The sequence below is a fragment of the Chlorocebus sabaeus genome, chromosome 22 (assembly GCF_047675955.1).
Source record: "Chlorocebus sabaeus isolate Y175 chromosome 22, mChlSab1.0.hap1, whole genome shotgun sequence".
NCBI lineage: Eukaryota > Metazoa > Chordata > Mammalia > Primates > Cercopithecidae > Chlorocebus > Chlorocebus sabaeus.
This window is the reverse complement of record NC_132925.1, coordinates 52,474,389-52,489,364: the sequence shown is the minus strand read 5'-3', so window position 1 is coordinate 52,489,364 and position 14,976 is coordinate 52,474,389. Positions and strand designations below refer to the sequence as shown.

The 14,976-nt window shown below is 39.1% G+C and overlaps 1 protein-coding gene and 1 pseudogene across 1 annotated transcript in view; both read left to right on the top strand.

Moving 5' to 3' along the window:
- SYN2 (synapsin II) overlaps nucleotides 1–14,976 on the top strand; it is a 192,235-nt gene that overhangs the window by 53,181 nt on the left and 124,078 nt on the right. The window lies entirely within an intron of this gene.
- On the top strand, nucleotides 2,592–13,306 carry LOC140709832 (actin, cytoplasmic 2-like; annotated as a pseudogene).

Below are 14,976 nucleotides of genomic sequence, written 5' to 3'. Positions count from 1 at the left end.
TTTATCATGTAGGTTGTGAAAATAAGTACGCTGGAGTCCCCACATTACAGAAGGTGGCATGGTACTCACATTCAGAACAGAGAGCAGTTCTGTTCATGAACCTCTTTATAACTGTATTAGTCCATTCTCACACTGCTGTAAAGAACTACCCCAGACTGAGTGATAAAGGAAAGAGGTTTAATTAACACAATTTCACATGGCTGGGGAGGCCTCAGGAAACTTACAGTCATGGTAGAAGGGTATCGCTTCTTGGCCTTTTGACTAAGATGAAGTGTAGAATCATGGCAGAAGTGAAAGCAAACATGTCCCTCTTCACATGGTGGCAGGAGAGAGAGTGAGTTCCAAGCAAGGAGGGCAAAGCCCCTTGTAAAAACGATCACATCTCATGAGAACTCACTCACTCTCACAAGAACAGCATGGGGGTAACTGCCCCCATGATGCAACTACCTTTCACTGGGTCCCTCCCATGACATGTGGGGATTGTGGGAACTACAATTCAAGATGAGATTTGGTTGGGGATACAGCCAAACTGTGTCAACAAGATTTGTTAAATTATATTTAAAATCTCCCTAGTGGAGAAAAGACAAATGCTGATTCTAGCATGGGAAAAGAAACAGAATGAGTCATGTCAAGGTTTTAATCCAAGTCATTCAGTGATTTAAAAAAAAAGAAAAAGAAAAAAAGGGATGTTTTTTCTCTTATTGTTTAAACTCTATATGAGAGGTAAACCTTTCCTTTCATTGTAAAATTATTTTCATTTTCATCCTTCAAGGCCAAGTCTTCTATGAAACTTCACTTTCTCCCTGATCCATACTATATTCCTTTGTTGAACTCCTCTAATTAATATGCATGGCATCACAACATCAATTCATGAATAAGAGACTGTTAGAATGTTTATTAATTGGCCGGGTGTGGTGGCTCACGCCATGTACAGTTTCTCCTTCTCTACTAAATCATTTTCATCTGCATATTACAAGCTCCAGACTCCCTTACCTTAACCAGAAAAAAAAAAGGAAAGAAAGGGAAAGCTTCCTTGACACTTTCTGAACTTTCCTAGTTCATGTCCTAGAAATATTTCTCAAATTCTATTTCTCTGTCTTCGGGTCTTCACCTTTCAAGCATTCTATAAATTTTTAAAATTAAAATTTGAACTCAGGCCAGACATGGTGGGCTCATGCCTATAATGGCAGCACTTTGGAGGGCGATAGGACCACTTGCGCCTAGGAATTTGATACCAGCATGGCCAATGTGGCAAAACCCTGTCTCTACAAAAAGAAAAATTAGGCAGGTGTGGTGGCGCATGCCTATAGTCCCAGCTACTTGGGAGGCTGAGGTGGGAGGATCACCTGAGCATTGGGAGGTAAAGGATGCAGTGAGCTGTGGTTATGCCACTGCACTCCAGTCTTGGTGACAGAGTGAGACCTTGTCTCGAATGAGTGAGTGAATCAATAAATAAAAATTTGAACTTAAATGTAATAAGTGTATTTGATATGTATCTACCACTTGATATCTCTCTTTTCATAGAAATATTTAAAGCTCAACCTTTCATATCTGAAAATATCTTTATACTATCCTTGTACTTAATTGATAGTTTGCTGGCTTTAGAATTTTAGGTTGGAAGTCATTTTTCCTTAGAATGTTGAAGGCATTGCTCAGTTATCTTTCGGCTTCCAGTATTGCTCCTGGGAAGTTTGCAGCCACTTTGATTCCTAATCTTTTGGATGTTGGTCTGTTCCAACCCTCTTCCCTGAAAGCATTTGGAATTTTCTCTTTGGCTTGCTTTTCTGAAATTTATGATGGTAAATCTTGGTAACAATCTATTTTCATTTGTTTTGCTTGACTCTCTGGAGCCCTTTCAGTCTGGGTAACAAGCCCTTCAATTCTGAGATATTTTCTTGAATTCCTTCATTGTTGATTTCCAATCCATATTTTTCTGTGCTCTCTTTCTAGAACTATTATTTGGATGTTGACCTTCTGAGTTGATCAGCAGATTTAAATTTTTTTCTCTTCTGTTTTTCATTTCTGAGTTTTTTTCTGTATTTTTAGGAAGATTTCCTTGACTTTTCTTCCAACCTTCCTAATGAGTTTTTTTTCCTGTGATACTATTTTCTCTGTTTAAAAATCTTTCCAGCTTAAAGTGTGCAATCCAGTGGTTTTTAGTACATCCACAGGGTTGTGCAACTACCACACATCACTATCAATTTTAGAACATTTTCATTACCCAGAAATAAAGCTCTGTACTCATTGATAGTCACACCCCTATTTCTCCACACCTCAGCCTTAGGTCACCGCTAATCTTTCTGCCTCTACAGAGTTGCCTATTCTGAACACTTCATTTAAATGGAGTCATATAATATATTGTCTCCTGTCACTGGCTTTTTTCACTTAGCAAAATGTTTTCAAGGTCCATCCGTGTTGTAGCATGTATCAGTACTTCGTTCCATTTTATTGCTGACTGACATTCCATTGTGTCTATACTACATTTTGTTTATTCATCAGTTGGTGGACATTTGGGTTGTTTCCAGTTTTTGACCGTATGAATAACGCTGCCATGAACATTTGTGTACAAATTGTGTGACTTTTTTTTTTTTTTTTTTTTTTTGAGGTGGAGTTTCGCTCTGTCGCCCAGGCTGGAGTGCAGTGGCCGGATCTCTGCTCACTGCAAGCTCCGCCTCCCGGGTTCACGCCATTCTCCTGCCTCGAGACTCCCGAGTAGCTGGGACTACAGGCGCCCGCCACCTCGCCCGGCTAGATTTTTGTATTTTTTAGTAGAGACGGGGTTTCACCGGGTTAGCCAGGATGGTCTTGATCTCCTGACCTCGTGATCCGCCCGTCTCGGCCTCCCAAAGTGCTGGGATTACAGGCTTGAGCCACCGCGCCGGCCCCCTTTTTTTTTTTTTTGGAGACAGAGTCTTGCCCTGTTGCCCAGGCTGGAGTGCAGTGGCATGATCTCAGCTTACTGCAACTTCCGCCTCCCGGGTTCAAGCTATTCTCCTGCCTCAGCCTCCTGAGCAACTGGGATTACAAGGCACATGCCACCACCGCACGTGGCTAATTTTTGTATTTTTAGTGGAGATGGGGTTTCATCATGTTGGTCAGGCTGGTCTCAAACTCCTGACCTCGTGATCTGCCCACCTCGGCCTCCCAAAGTGCTGGGATTACAGGTGTGAGCCACCATGCCCGGCCGTGGACACATGTGTTTTAAACTCCTTTGGGCATACCTAAGGAGTGAAATTGCTGGCTGCTATGATAACTCTGTTTAATGTTTTGAGGAACTGCCAAACTTTTTCCAAGTGTACCCATTTTACATTTCCACCAGCAGTTTGTGAGGGTTCTGATTTCTCCACATCCTCATCAACATTTGTTATTGTCCATCTTTTTAATTATATTTATCCTACTGGGTGTGATTTGGTACCTCGGTTTTATTTATTTGTTTTGTTTTGGGTTTTTTTGTTTTGTTTTGTTTTGTTTTTGAGACAGAGTCTTTTTCTGTCTCCCAGGATGGAGTGTAGTGGCATGATCATAGCTCAGTGCAGCCTCAGTCTCCCAGGCTCAATCAATCCTCCCACCTCAGCCTCCTGAGTAGCTGGGACCACAGGCACACACCACCACGCCTAGCTAATTTTTAGTAGAGACGAGGTCTCTCAGTGTTGCCCAGGTTGATCTCGAATTCCTCAAGCTCAAGCAGTCTTCCCGCCTTGGCCTCCCAAAGTGCTGAGATGATGGGCATAAGCTGCTATGCCTGCCTGGTACCCCAGTTTTGATATGCATTTTCCTGATGGTTAATGACGTTGAGTATCATGTAGTCGCCACCGCCAGCCCATGCACTGTGTCCCCTCACCGTGCTGCCACCGTGCTCCTCCGCCTGTCACAATGGAAGAAGAGATTGCCACTCTGGTCATTGACAATGTCTCTGGCATGTGCAAAGCTGGATTTGCTGGGGACGACGCCCCCCGAGCTCAGGCACCCCTGGCACCAGGGCATGATGGTGGGCATGGGCCAGAAGGACTCCTATGTGAGTGATGAGGCCCAAAGCAAGTGCAGCATCCTGACCCTGAAGATTGGGACTCTGACCCCATCAAGCACGGCATCATCATCAACTGGGATGATACGAAGATTTGGCACCACACCTTCTACAGCGAGCTGCGTGTGGCCCTGGAGGAGCACCTGGTGCTGCTGACGGAGGCCCTTGTGAACCCCAAGGCCAACAGGGAGAAGATGACCCAGATCATGTTTGAGACCTTCAACACCCTGTCCATGTACGTGCCCATCTAGGCCGTGCTGTCTCTCTATGCCTCTGGACGCACCACTGGCATTGTTATGGACCCTGAAGATGGGGTCACCCACGCGGTGCCCATCTGCGAGGGCTATACCCTCTCCCACGTCATCCTACTTCTGGACCTGGCTGGTGGGGACCTGACTGACTACCTCATGAAGATCCTCACTGAGCGCGGCTACAACTTTACCACCATGGCTGAGTGGTAGATCATGGGTGACATCAAGGAGAAGCTGTGCTATGTCACCCTGGACTTCGAACAGGAGATGGCCACCGCTGCATCCTCTTCCTGCCTGGAGAAGAGCTAGGAGCTGCACAACGGCCTGGTCATCACCATCAGCAACGAGTGGTCCTGGTGTCTAGAGTCACTGTTACAGCCTTCCTTCCTAGGCATGGAATCTTGCAGCATCCTTGAGACCACCTTCAACTCCATCATGAAGTGTGATGTGGACATCTGCAAATACCTACATGCCAACAAGGTGCTGTCAGGTGCCACCACCATGTACCCAGGCATCACCAACAGGATGCAGAAGGTGATCACCGCCCTGGCACCCAGCACCATGAAGATCAAGATCATTGCGCCCCCGGAGCGCAAGTACTCTGTGTGCATCCGCGGCTCCATCCTGGCCTCACTATCCACCTTCCAGCAGATGTGGATTAGCAAGCAGGAGTACAACGAGTTGGTCCCTCCATCGTCCACCGCATATGCTTCTAAATGGACTGCAAACAGATGCATAGCAATTTGCTACATGGCTTAATTCAGAAGCATAAATTTGCCCCTGCCAAATGCATACACTTCATGCTAGCCTCACGAAACTGGAATAAGCCTTCAAAAAGAAATTGTCCTTGAAGCTTGTATCAGCACTTGATTGTAGAACTTGTTGCTGATTTGACCTTGTATTCAAGTTAACTGTTCCCCCTTGGTATCTGTAGAATACCTATCCATATCTTTGGTTTCACCCCTTAGTACATGTGGCTTGGTCACTTTGTGGCTGATGTAAGAATGTGCTTGTGGAAGACAAGTGTGTGGCTTGGTGAGTCTACGTGGCCAGCAGTCTCCGATCTGTGCAGGGTATTAATGTGTCAGGGCTGAGTGTTCTGGGATTTCTCTAGAGGCTGGCAAGGGCTCCTGAACCAGTGGTTTCTGTCCTGCCAGTCTGTCAGGGTTGGAAAAGTCCAAGCCACAGGACCCAGTTTCCTTTCTTAGCTGATGTTTTCCTGCCAGAACACCGTGGGCTGTTAACTTGCCTTGAGTTGGAAGCAGTTTGTATTTTCACCTGTAAATGTATTAATCCTTTTAATTTATGTAAGGTTTTTTTTTGTATGCAATTCTCAATTCTTGAAAGAGATGACAACAAATTTTGGTTTTCTACTGTTACATGAGAATATTAGGCCCCAGCAACATGTCATTGTGTAAGGAAAAATAGAAGTGCTGCCGTAAAAAAAAAAAAAAAATTTATGTGATTTTGGCTATTTGTATATGTTCTTTGCAGAAATAGCTATTCAAATCTTTTGACTATTTTAGAATTGGGTTGTCTTTTTATTATTGAAATATATATAAGAGTACTTTATATATTCTGGATACCAAACCCTTATCAGATATATGATTAGCAAATATTTTCTTCTGTTCTATGAGTTGAATTTTTACTCTATTGATAATATCTTTTGAGACACAAGAAATTTTGTTAAAGTCCGAATGTGTTTATTTTTTCCTTTGTTGGTTGTGGTTTTGAGGTCATATCTGTTATCTAGTCTAAGGTCACAGAGATTTATGGCTATATTTTCTTTTAATAATTTTATAGATTTAGCTCTTACATTTAGGCCCTTCATCCATTTTGAGTTAATTTCTGTATGTAGTATGAAATAGTGGTCTAAATTCATTATTTTGGATATGGATATGTGGTTGTCCCAGCACCATTTGTTGAAAATATTCTTTTTTCTCCATTGACTTGTCTTGGTACCCTCAACAAAAGTCAATTGACCATAAATGTGAAGGTTTATTTCTGGGTTTCTCCTATTTATGTTTTTAGCTTCCAAGAGCTCTTTGTTTTTCTTCAATTGCTTTCTTATTCGTCCTGTTTTTCTATCATGGGTCATTATCTTTGTGAAGATATTAATAATGGCTTTTAAAGCTTTCATTTCTCTGCATAGTCTTTATTTCTCCAGGTTACCTTTTTCCCTGTTCATGATTTTGATCTCTGTGTTTTATTCCATAGTGTCTATTAAAACATGTATTCTCAATTGTCTGTTCAAGTTTAAAGACAGAGCACTAAAGGCTAATTGAAAGCTCTGTGTTTAAGTAGAGTTTACCAGCTGTGGACCTCACTGTCAGATGATCTAGTAGACTTTATCAATATGGCAATATCTAAATTGTTTTTCTTAAGCAACTTAGAAAGCTCTCTATTACTCTTCATGGAAGGGTATAGTCATGGCTCCCAGCATTCTGCAATTTCAGTGTGGAGTGGACTGGGTTTTTTCAACTGTTAGAAAGTAAGTTTTCCCTTAGTTCTACATGTTTTCAGTAAAGCATCTGCATCTTCAAAAGTGTCTAGTGGTCCCTAGGCCAAAAACCCTGCTTTTTAACTTCTTCAGAGAATAAATTCTGGTTTCCTGTATGGATTAAGGGGCACTAAGGTGATGAGTCACCCAGTGAAGTACAACAGTGGATATGACATAGAGGCCTAAGTGCTTCTTAAAAATCAGCTCACCTGTATGTATAACACCACTTCTAGAGACTTTTGGAGGTTCCATGGTATAAACCAGGCTGCTTTTTTCCACTGCTGGCTTAGGACTCAGCTTTCTCAAATCTGCAGTCAGTTACCATTCCCTCCATTCTCCAATATCCATAATTTTGTTGCTGCAATTTCTTCTTCCATTCTCTTCATCTTTGTGGATTTATAACTAAAAAGAAAACCAAAAATAAAGCAACCCTTTACTTTTATTGTAGCTGGATTTCTGGAGGTAAAAAGTTAACTATTTGTGTTCATTCTGTCATCTTTAACCAAAAGACAGAATATTAAACAATATTTTTGCTATTGGTTTGTGATTTATGTTATATGTGCATTGGAGCCAAGGATAAAATCTTTGAAATTTGTTGAGGCTTGCTTTGTAAGCCTTGGATTGATTGATTTTTATAAATGTTTCATATGTGCTTAAGAAGAATGTACTGTGTAATTGTTGGTATCTAAATCATTTGTTGGATCAAACTTGCTAATTATTATATAAATATTCACATACTTGGTAATTTTCTTATTCTTAATCTATCAATTATCTAGAGAAGTTTGTTAAAATCTACCACTTCAATTGTAGACTTGTCAGTTTCTCCTTGTAAATCTGTCAACTTTTGCTTATATCATATATTTAGAAGCTATGAATTAGGGCCATACATGTTACAGAGTAGTTCTACTTGCTAGATTACTCCTATTAATCATATATAATAGGCCTCTTTATTTCTCTATCAATGCTTTTTGCCATTAGTTCTGTTTTATCTGTCATATAGTTTTATTTAATTTTAGCCTGGTATATCTTTTTCTATCCCTTTACTTTCAGCCTTTCTATGTTTATCTATTTTACGTGTATCTCTTGCAAAATAGCCTATAAATGAATTTTTAGAATCAATCTGACAATATTTGTCTTAACTTGAAATTTTACATTTATTATAATTACTGATATGTTAGATTTTATTTCTGCTGTTTGTATAATGCTTACTACTGCGTTTTAACTATTTATCATTTTCTTTTTCTTTCCTGCCTTCTACCAGATTACAAGCCCTCTCACTCTTTTTTCAGTCCATTAATTTGGAAGTTATATATTCTGTTTGTATTACGTTAGTGAATACTCTTAAAATTTTAAAGTTGCAGTTGACTTAAAGTCCAAATTCAGTCAAATTCTTTATTCTTCTCCAGAACAACTCCACAGTCTTGTTCTGATTATATGTTATTATTGTCCAGTTTTTATACTTGTTTTTATATTCAAATTTGTTCTTTTTTGTTGTTCTGTGGCTTGGATTTATACAGGAGTCTTAATTCTGCCTTATGCAGACTCTTCCTCCTCCCTATATTTAGTTGATTGGACCAGGGGTAGACACTGGATCTAAGTCAGGCTAACCCCTGGAAACCTGAAACTGGGCCCAAGAGACACTAGTTGGACCTAGTGAAAAGCCAGAGATGAGAGAGAGGCAAAATTTGATTCCTGGTGACTTTGCAGTTTCTGATTCCAGTTTCTCAAGAGGTGCAGCTTTGGAGTTCTCTGAGATATTCCTGTATCCTTGCAATAAATTCTCCTTTTTTGTTAAAGTAATTTATAGTGGATTTCTTTATTGTTATCAAAGGAACTTGAAAATGCCATTATCCTTCCCAGAATTACTAATTTTAAATTAATTATATAATTGCACATCTGTTTAGTACTTCATAGCTTACTGAATATGTACCGTCATTAATTATTCTCATCACAACAATGTGAATATTAATGGTTTTTCAACTAGATAAATGAGGAAACTGAGGCCCAGACTCATAAAATGATTGGCCCATGTTCTTAAAGATGTGGTTGATCAGCTTATATGAAAACCCAGGTGTTATTTTTAGCCCGGTGGCTTCCTGTGCATCATTGCATTCTAAATTAGCCTACGGTTGTCACAAAGGTTGTTTTCATAACATAGAGCTTCATCTTCTTCAAATAAATAGAATTGAGATTATAGGGAAAATCTTTTATATTAAATGCTTAGATAATATAATGAGAAATCTGTTATTCTATTTGGAGGAAAATTACTTTGGGTACAATTTATATGATATCAGTTGCTATGATATATGGTTTTTAATAATCAACACAGGTGGAGGCTTATAATAAAAGGGTGCCTTGCTATTGTAGTAGAAGAATGAAATAACCTGCAGTCCACATTTATCTGTGAATGCTACTCAATTTTCTTTCTCCTTAGCCTTGCAGCTTTCTTTAAATTAGAAAATTAAATCTTCAGGGTCATTATTTTAAAAGATATTCTATTCTTCCTCTTCCCTGATAACAAATTCCTTATATATTAAGAATTACTGGAGCAATATTTTATCCTGTGTATGGCCAGTGATTTAAAGGATGCTTTCCATTTCTGAAATTGCATTAGGAGTACATAAATGCTTTTTAAAAAATATTTATTCAGTAAAGCAAGTATGATACCTATTTGCAACACTAGGCCACATGTGAGATTTTTAAAACAATGAGTTAGTCACTGTCTTTAAAGAGCATATAGCTGATAATATTACCAGCCAATATTCTTTGAATACTTACTATTTGCCAGTCACTGTTGTAAATATTTTAGATCATATGTTAATTCACTTAATCTTCACAACAATCCTGTGAGGTATATACTATTATTATCACCATTTTATAGATAAGAATATTGAGGTACCTTTACAGAGAAGGTAGAGTAATAAGCTCAAGTCACATAGCTAGTAAGTTGTAAAGCCAGGACTAGAATATATGCCTGACTCGCGGCAAAGTTCATGCTTTTTCTTCTTATGCCATGCTGCCTTTAGAGCTGAGGAAAACAGTCTAGTGGGGAGGCTAATGAAATAAACCAGTGTGAGGCGATAAGTTCCTGGAGTAAGGGCAGTCATATCACCACATTTCTTGAATTTTCTCAGTAGTGATTTCAGATACTCTGCTTGTCTCTATGAGCCATGAAAATGTTAGGCAAAATCTTGTGTTTTAGTACATAGAGTAATTGCTTTTTGAACCTAGAAGTAATTATATTTCTTTTCTCAGACTGTGTGTACAAATTTTTGATTACACTAACATGATCACCATGGAAAGTGAGAATGGAGAAAAAAAGATTTCAAGGGAATCATACTAATAATATATATTCACCTTTTTATCAGTCATTACTAGGTAACATGATCACTGTGGGAAGTGAGAATGGAGAAAAAAATGATTTCAAGGGAATCATACTAATAATACATACCTTTTTATCAGTCATTACTAGGTGTTAGACACTATGCTAAGTGTTTTACCTGTTTTAATTTAACCTCACAACAATTCTGTTAGGTAAGTGTTATTACTCACCAAAGCTAAGAAAGGTTAAGTAAGTTGTCCAATCTCACATGGCTCATTAGTGATAGAACTGTGTTTTGAACACAGGTCTATCCCATTACAGAGCCATTTGAAACTGCTTCTGGAAACAAATTTGATGTCACTCGAATAGCCCATGTTGCTAGGATTACAACATGTCAAATGCCTCTGTAGTGACAGATGGTTTGGATAACAAGATTGATTAAAGTTAACTTTGACCTGAGAAATTGTGTGGTTTTAGATGGAAGAAGAGGTGTTAAAGGAAGACTGACCCAGCTGCTGACCAATGGGATAGAATTTGAGAGGGAGAAGTGTTGGAAGTGGAGTTACAGTTTCCTCCCTGATTTTTTCCTTATTAACTTTACTACTCAGTGCAAGTTTGCAACAGGGCAGTCTTGCTACAGTATCTCCTCTGTGATCTAGTCTCCATACCTAGTTAGGTTAATCTGTAAAGTTAAGCATTGAGCTTGATATCAGTGACCCAATTAAGATGGTTTCACTCCCAAGAAAATTCATATAAGAATAACTCTAAGCATGGCCATAGATTTTAATCAAACCTTGCATAGAATTTTTTTTCTTTTTTTTTTAAAAATTATTTTTCTTTGAAATTCCAGGGCACATGTGCAGGATGTGCAGGTTTGTTACATAGGTAAACGTGTGCCATGCTAGTTTGCCGCACCTATCAACCCATCCCGTAGGTGTTAAGCCCAGCATGCATTAGCTGTTTTTCCTAATGCTCTCCCTCCCCAACCCCAACCCCTGGCAGGCCCCAGTGTGTTGTTCCCCTCCCTGTGTCCGTATGTTCTCACTGTTCAGCTTCTACTTACAAGTGAGAATATGCGGTGTTTGGTTTTCTGTTCCTGTGTTAGTTTGCTGAGGATAATGGCTTCCAGCTCCCTCCATGTCCCTGGAAAGGACATGATTTCATTCCTTTCTATGATTACATAGTATTCCATGGTATATATGTACCACATTTTCTTTATCTGGTCTATCATTGAGGGGCATTTGGGTTGATCCCATGTCTTTGCTATTGTGAATAGTGCTGCAATGAACATATATGTGAGTGTATCTTTGTAATAGAATGATCTATATTCCTTGGGGTATATACCCAGTAATGGGATTGCTGGGTCAAATGGTATTTCTGGTTCTAGGTCTTTGTGGAATTGCCACACCATCTTCTACCATGGTTGAACTAATTTACATTCTCACTGACGGTGTAAAAGTGTTTTTATTTCTCCGCAACCTTGCCAGCATCTGTTGTTTTTGGCTTTTTAATAATCGCCATTCTGACTGGTGTGAGATGGTATCTCATCGTGGTTTTGATTTGCATTTCTCTAATGATCAGTGATGTTGAGATTTTTTTCATATGTTTACTGGCTGTATGAATGTCTTCTTTTGAGAAGTGTCTGTTCATGTCTTTTGCCCACTTTTTAATGGGGTTGTTTTTTTTCTTGTAAATTTGTTTAAACTCGTTGTAGATTCTGGATATTAGACCTTTGTCAGATGGATAGATTACAAAAATTTTCTCCCACTCTGTAGGTGTTGGCTGTTCACAGTGATCATAGTTTCTTTTGCTGTGCAGAAGCTCTTTAGTTTAATTATATCCCATTTGTCAATTTTTGCTTTTGTTGCGGTTGCTTTCATCATAACATCTTTGCCTGTGCCTATGTCCTAAATGGTATTACCTACATTTTCTTCTAGGGTTTTTATAGTTTTGGATTTTACATTTAACTATTTAGTCCATCTTGAGTTAATTTTTGTATAAGGTTTAAGGAAGGGGTCCAGTTCAATTTTCTGCATATGGCTAGCCAGTTCTCCCAGCACCATTTATTAAATAGGGAATCCTTTCCCCATTGCTTGTTTTTGTCAGGTTTGTTGAAGATCAGGTGGTTATAGTTGAGTAGTCTTTTCTTTGAGTTCTCTATTCTGTTCCATTGGCCTATGTGTCTGTTTTTGTACCATTACCATATGTTTTGGTTACTATAGCCTTTTAATGTAGTTTGAAGTCCAGTAGTATGATGCCTCCAACTTTGTTCTTTTTGCTTAGGATTGTCTTGGCTATACAAGCTCTTTTTTGGTTTCATATGAATTTTAAAATAGTTTCTTCTAATTCTGTGAAGAATGTCAATGGTAGTTTAATGGGAATAGCATTGAATCTATAAATTACTTTGGGGAGTATGGCTATTTTCACTGTATTGATTCTTCCTGTCCATGAACATGGAATGTTTTTCCATTTGTTTGTGTCCTCTCTGATTTCCTTGAGCGTGATTTGTATTTCTTCTTGAAGAGGCCCTTCACTTCCCTTGTTAGCTGTATTCCTAGGTATTTTATTCTTTTTAGCAGTTGCGAATGGGAGTTTATTCATGATTTGGCTCTCTGCTTGCCTGTTGTTGGTGTATAGGAAAGCTTGAGACTTTTGCACATTGATTTTGTATCCTGAGACCTTGCTGAAGTTGGTTATCAGCTTAAGAAGCTTTTGGGCTGAGACAATGGGGTTTTCAAGATATAGGATCATGTCATCCATAAACAAAGACAATTTGACTTCCTCTCTTCCTATTTGAATATCCTTTTTTCTTTCTCTCACCTGACTTCCCTGGCCAGAACTTTCAGTATTATGTTGAATAGGAGTGGTGAGAGAGGGCATCCTTGTCTTGTGCTGGTTTTCCTTTTTTTTTAATTATACTTTAAGTTCTAGGGTACATGTGCATAATGTGCAGGTTTGTTACATATGTATACTTGTGCCATGTTGGTGTGCTGCACCCATCAACTCGTGTCAGCACCCATCAACTCGTCATTTACATCAGGTATAAATCCTAATGCAATCCCTCCTCCTTCCCCCTCCCTGTGATAGGCCCCGGTGTGTGATGTTCCCCTTTCCGAGTCCAGGTGATCTCATTGTTCAGTTCCCACCTATGAGTGAGAACATGCGGTGTTTGGTTTTCTGTTCTTGCGATAGTTTGCTGAGAATGATGGTTTCCAGCTGCATCCATGTCCCTACAAAGGACACAAACTCATCCTTTTTTATGGCTGCATAGTATTCCATGGTGTATATGTGCCACATTTTCTTAATCCAGTCTGTCACTGATGGACATTTGGGTTGATTCCAAGTCTTTGCTATTGTGAATAGTGCCGCAATAAACATACGTGTGCATGTGTCTTTATAGCAGCATGATTTATAATCCTTTGGGTATATACCCAGTAATGGGATGGCTGGGTCATATGGTACTTCTAGTTCTAGATCCTTGAGGAATCGCCATACTGTTTTCCATAATGGTTGAACTAGTTTACAATCCCACCAACAGTGTAAAAGTGTTCCTATTTCTCCACATTCTCTCCGGCACCTGTTGTTTCCTGACTTTTGAATGACTGCCATTCTAACTGGTGTGAGATGATATATCATTGTGGTTTTGATTTGCATTTCTCTGATGGCCAGTGATGATGAGCATTTTTTCATGTGTCTGTTGGCTGTATGAATGTCCTCTTTTGAGAAATGCCTATTCATATCCTTTGCCCACTTTTTGATGGGGTTGTTTTTTTCTTGTAAATTTGTTTGAGTTCTTTGTAGGTTCTGGATATTAGCCCTTTGTCTGATGAGTAGATTGCAAAAATTTTTTCCCATTCTGTAGGTTGCCTGTTCACTCTGATGGTAGTTTCTTTTGCTGTGCAGAAGCTCTTTAGTTTAATTAGATCCCATTTGTCAATTTTGGCTTTTGTTGCTATTGCTTTTGGTGTTTTAGACATGAAGTCCTTGCCCATGCCTATGTCCTGAATGGTATTACCTAGGTTTTCTTCTAGGGTTTTTATGGTATTAGGTCTAACATTTAAGTCTCTAATCCATCTTGAATTAATTTTCGTATAAGGAGTAAGGAAAGGATCCAGTTTCAGCTTTCTACTTATGGCTAGCCAATTATCCCAGCACCATTTATTAAATAGGGAATCCTTTCCCCATTTCTTGTTTTTCTCAGGTTTATCAAAGATCAGATGGCTGTAGATGTGTGGTATTATTTCTGAGGACTCTGTTCTGTTCCATTGGTCTATATCTCTGTTTTGGTACCAATACCATGCTGTTTTGGTTACTGTAGCCTTGTAGTATAGTTTGAAGTCAGGTAGTGTGATGCCTCCAGCTTTGTTCTTTTGACTTAGGATTGTCTTGGAGATGTGGGCTCTTTTTTGGTTCCATATGAATTTTAAAGCAGTTTTTTCCAATTCTGTGAAGAAACTCATTGGTAGCTTGATGGGGATGGCATTGAATCTATAAATTACCTTGGGCAGTATGGCCATTTTCACGACATTGATTCTTCCTATCCATGAGCATGGTATGTTCTTCCATTTGTTTGTGTCCTCTTTTATTTCACTGAGCAGTGGTTTGTAGTTCTCCTTGAAGAGGTCCTTTACATCCCTTGTAAATTGGATTCCTAGGTATTCTCTTTGAAGCAATTGTGAATGGAAGTTCATTCATGATTTGGCTCTCTGTTTGTCTCTTACTGGTGTATAAGAATGCTTGTGATTTTTGCACATTAATTTTGTATCCTGAGACTTTGCTGAAGTTGCTTATCAGCTTAAGGAGATTTTGGGCTGAGACAATGGGGTTTTCTAAATATACAATCATGTCATCTGCAAACAGGGACAATTTGACTTCTTCT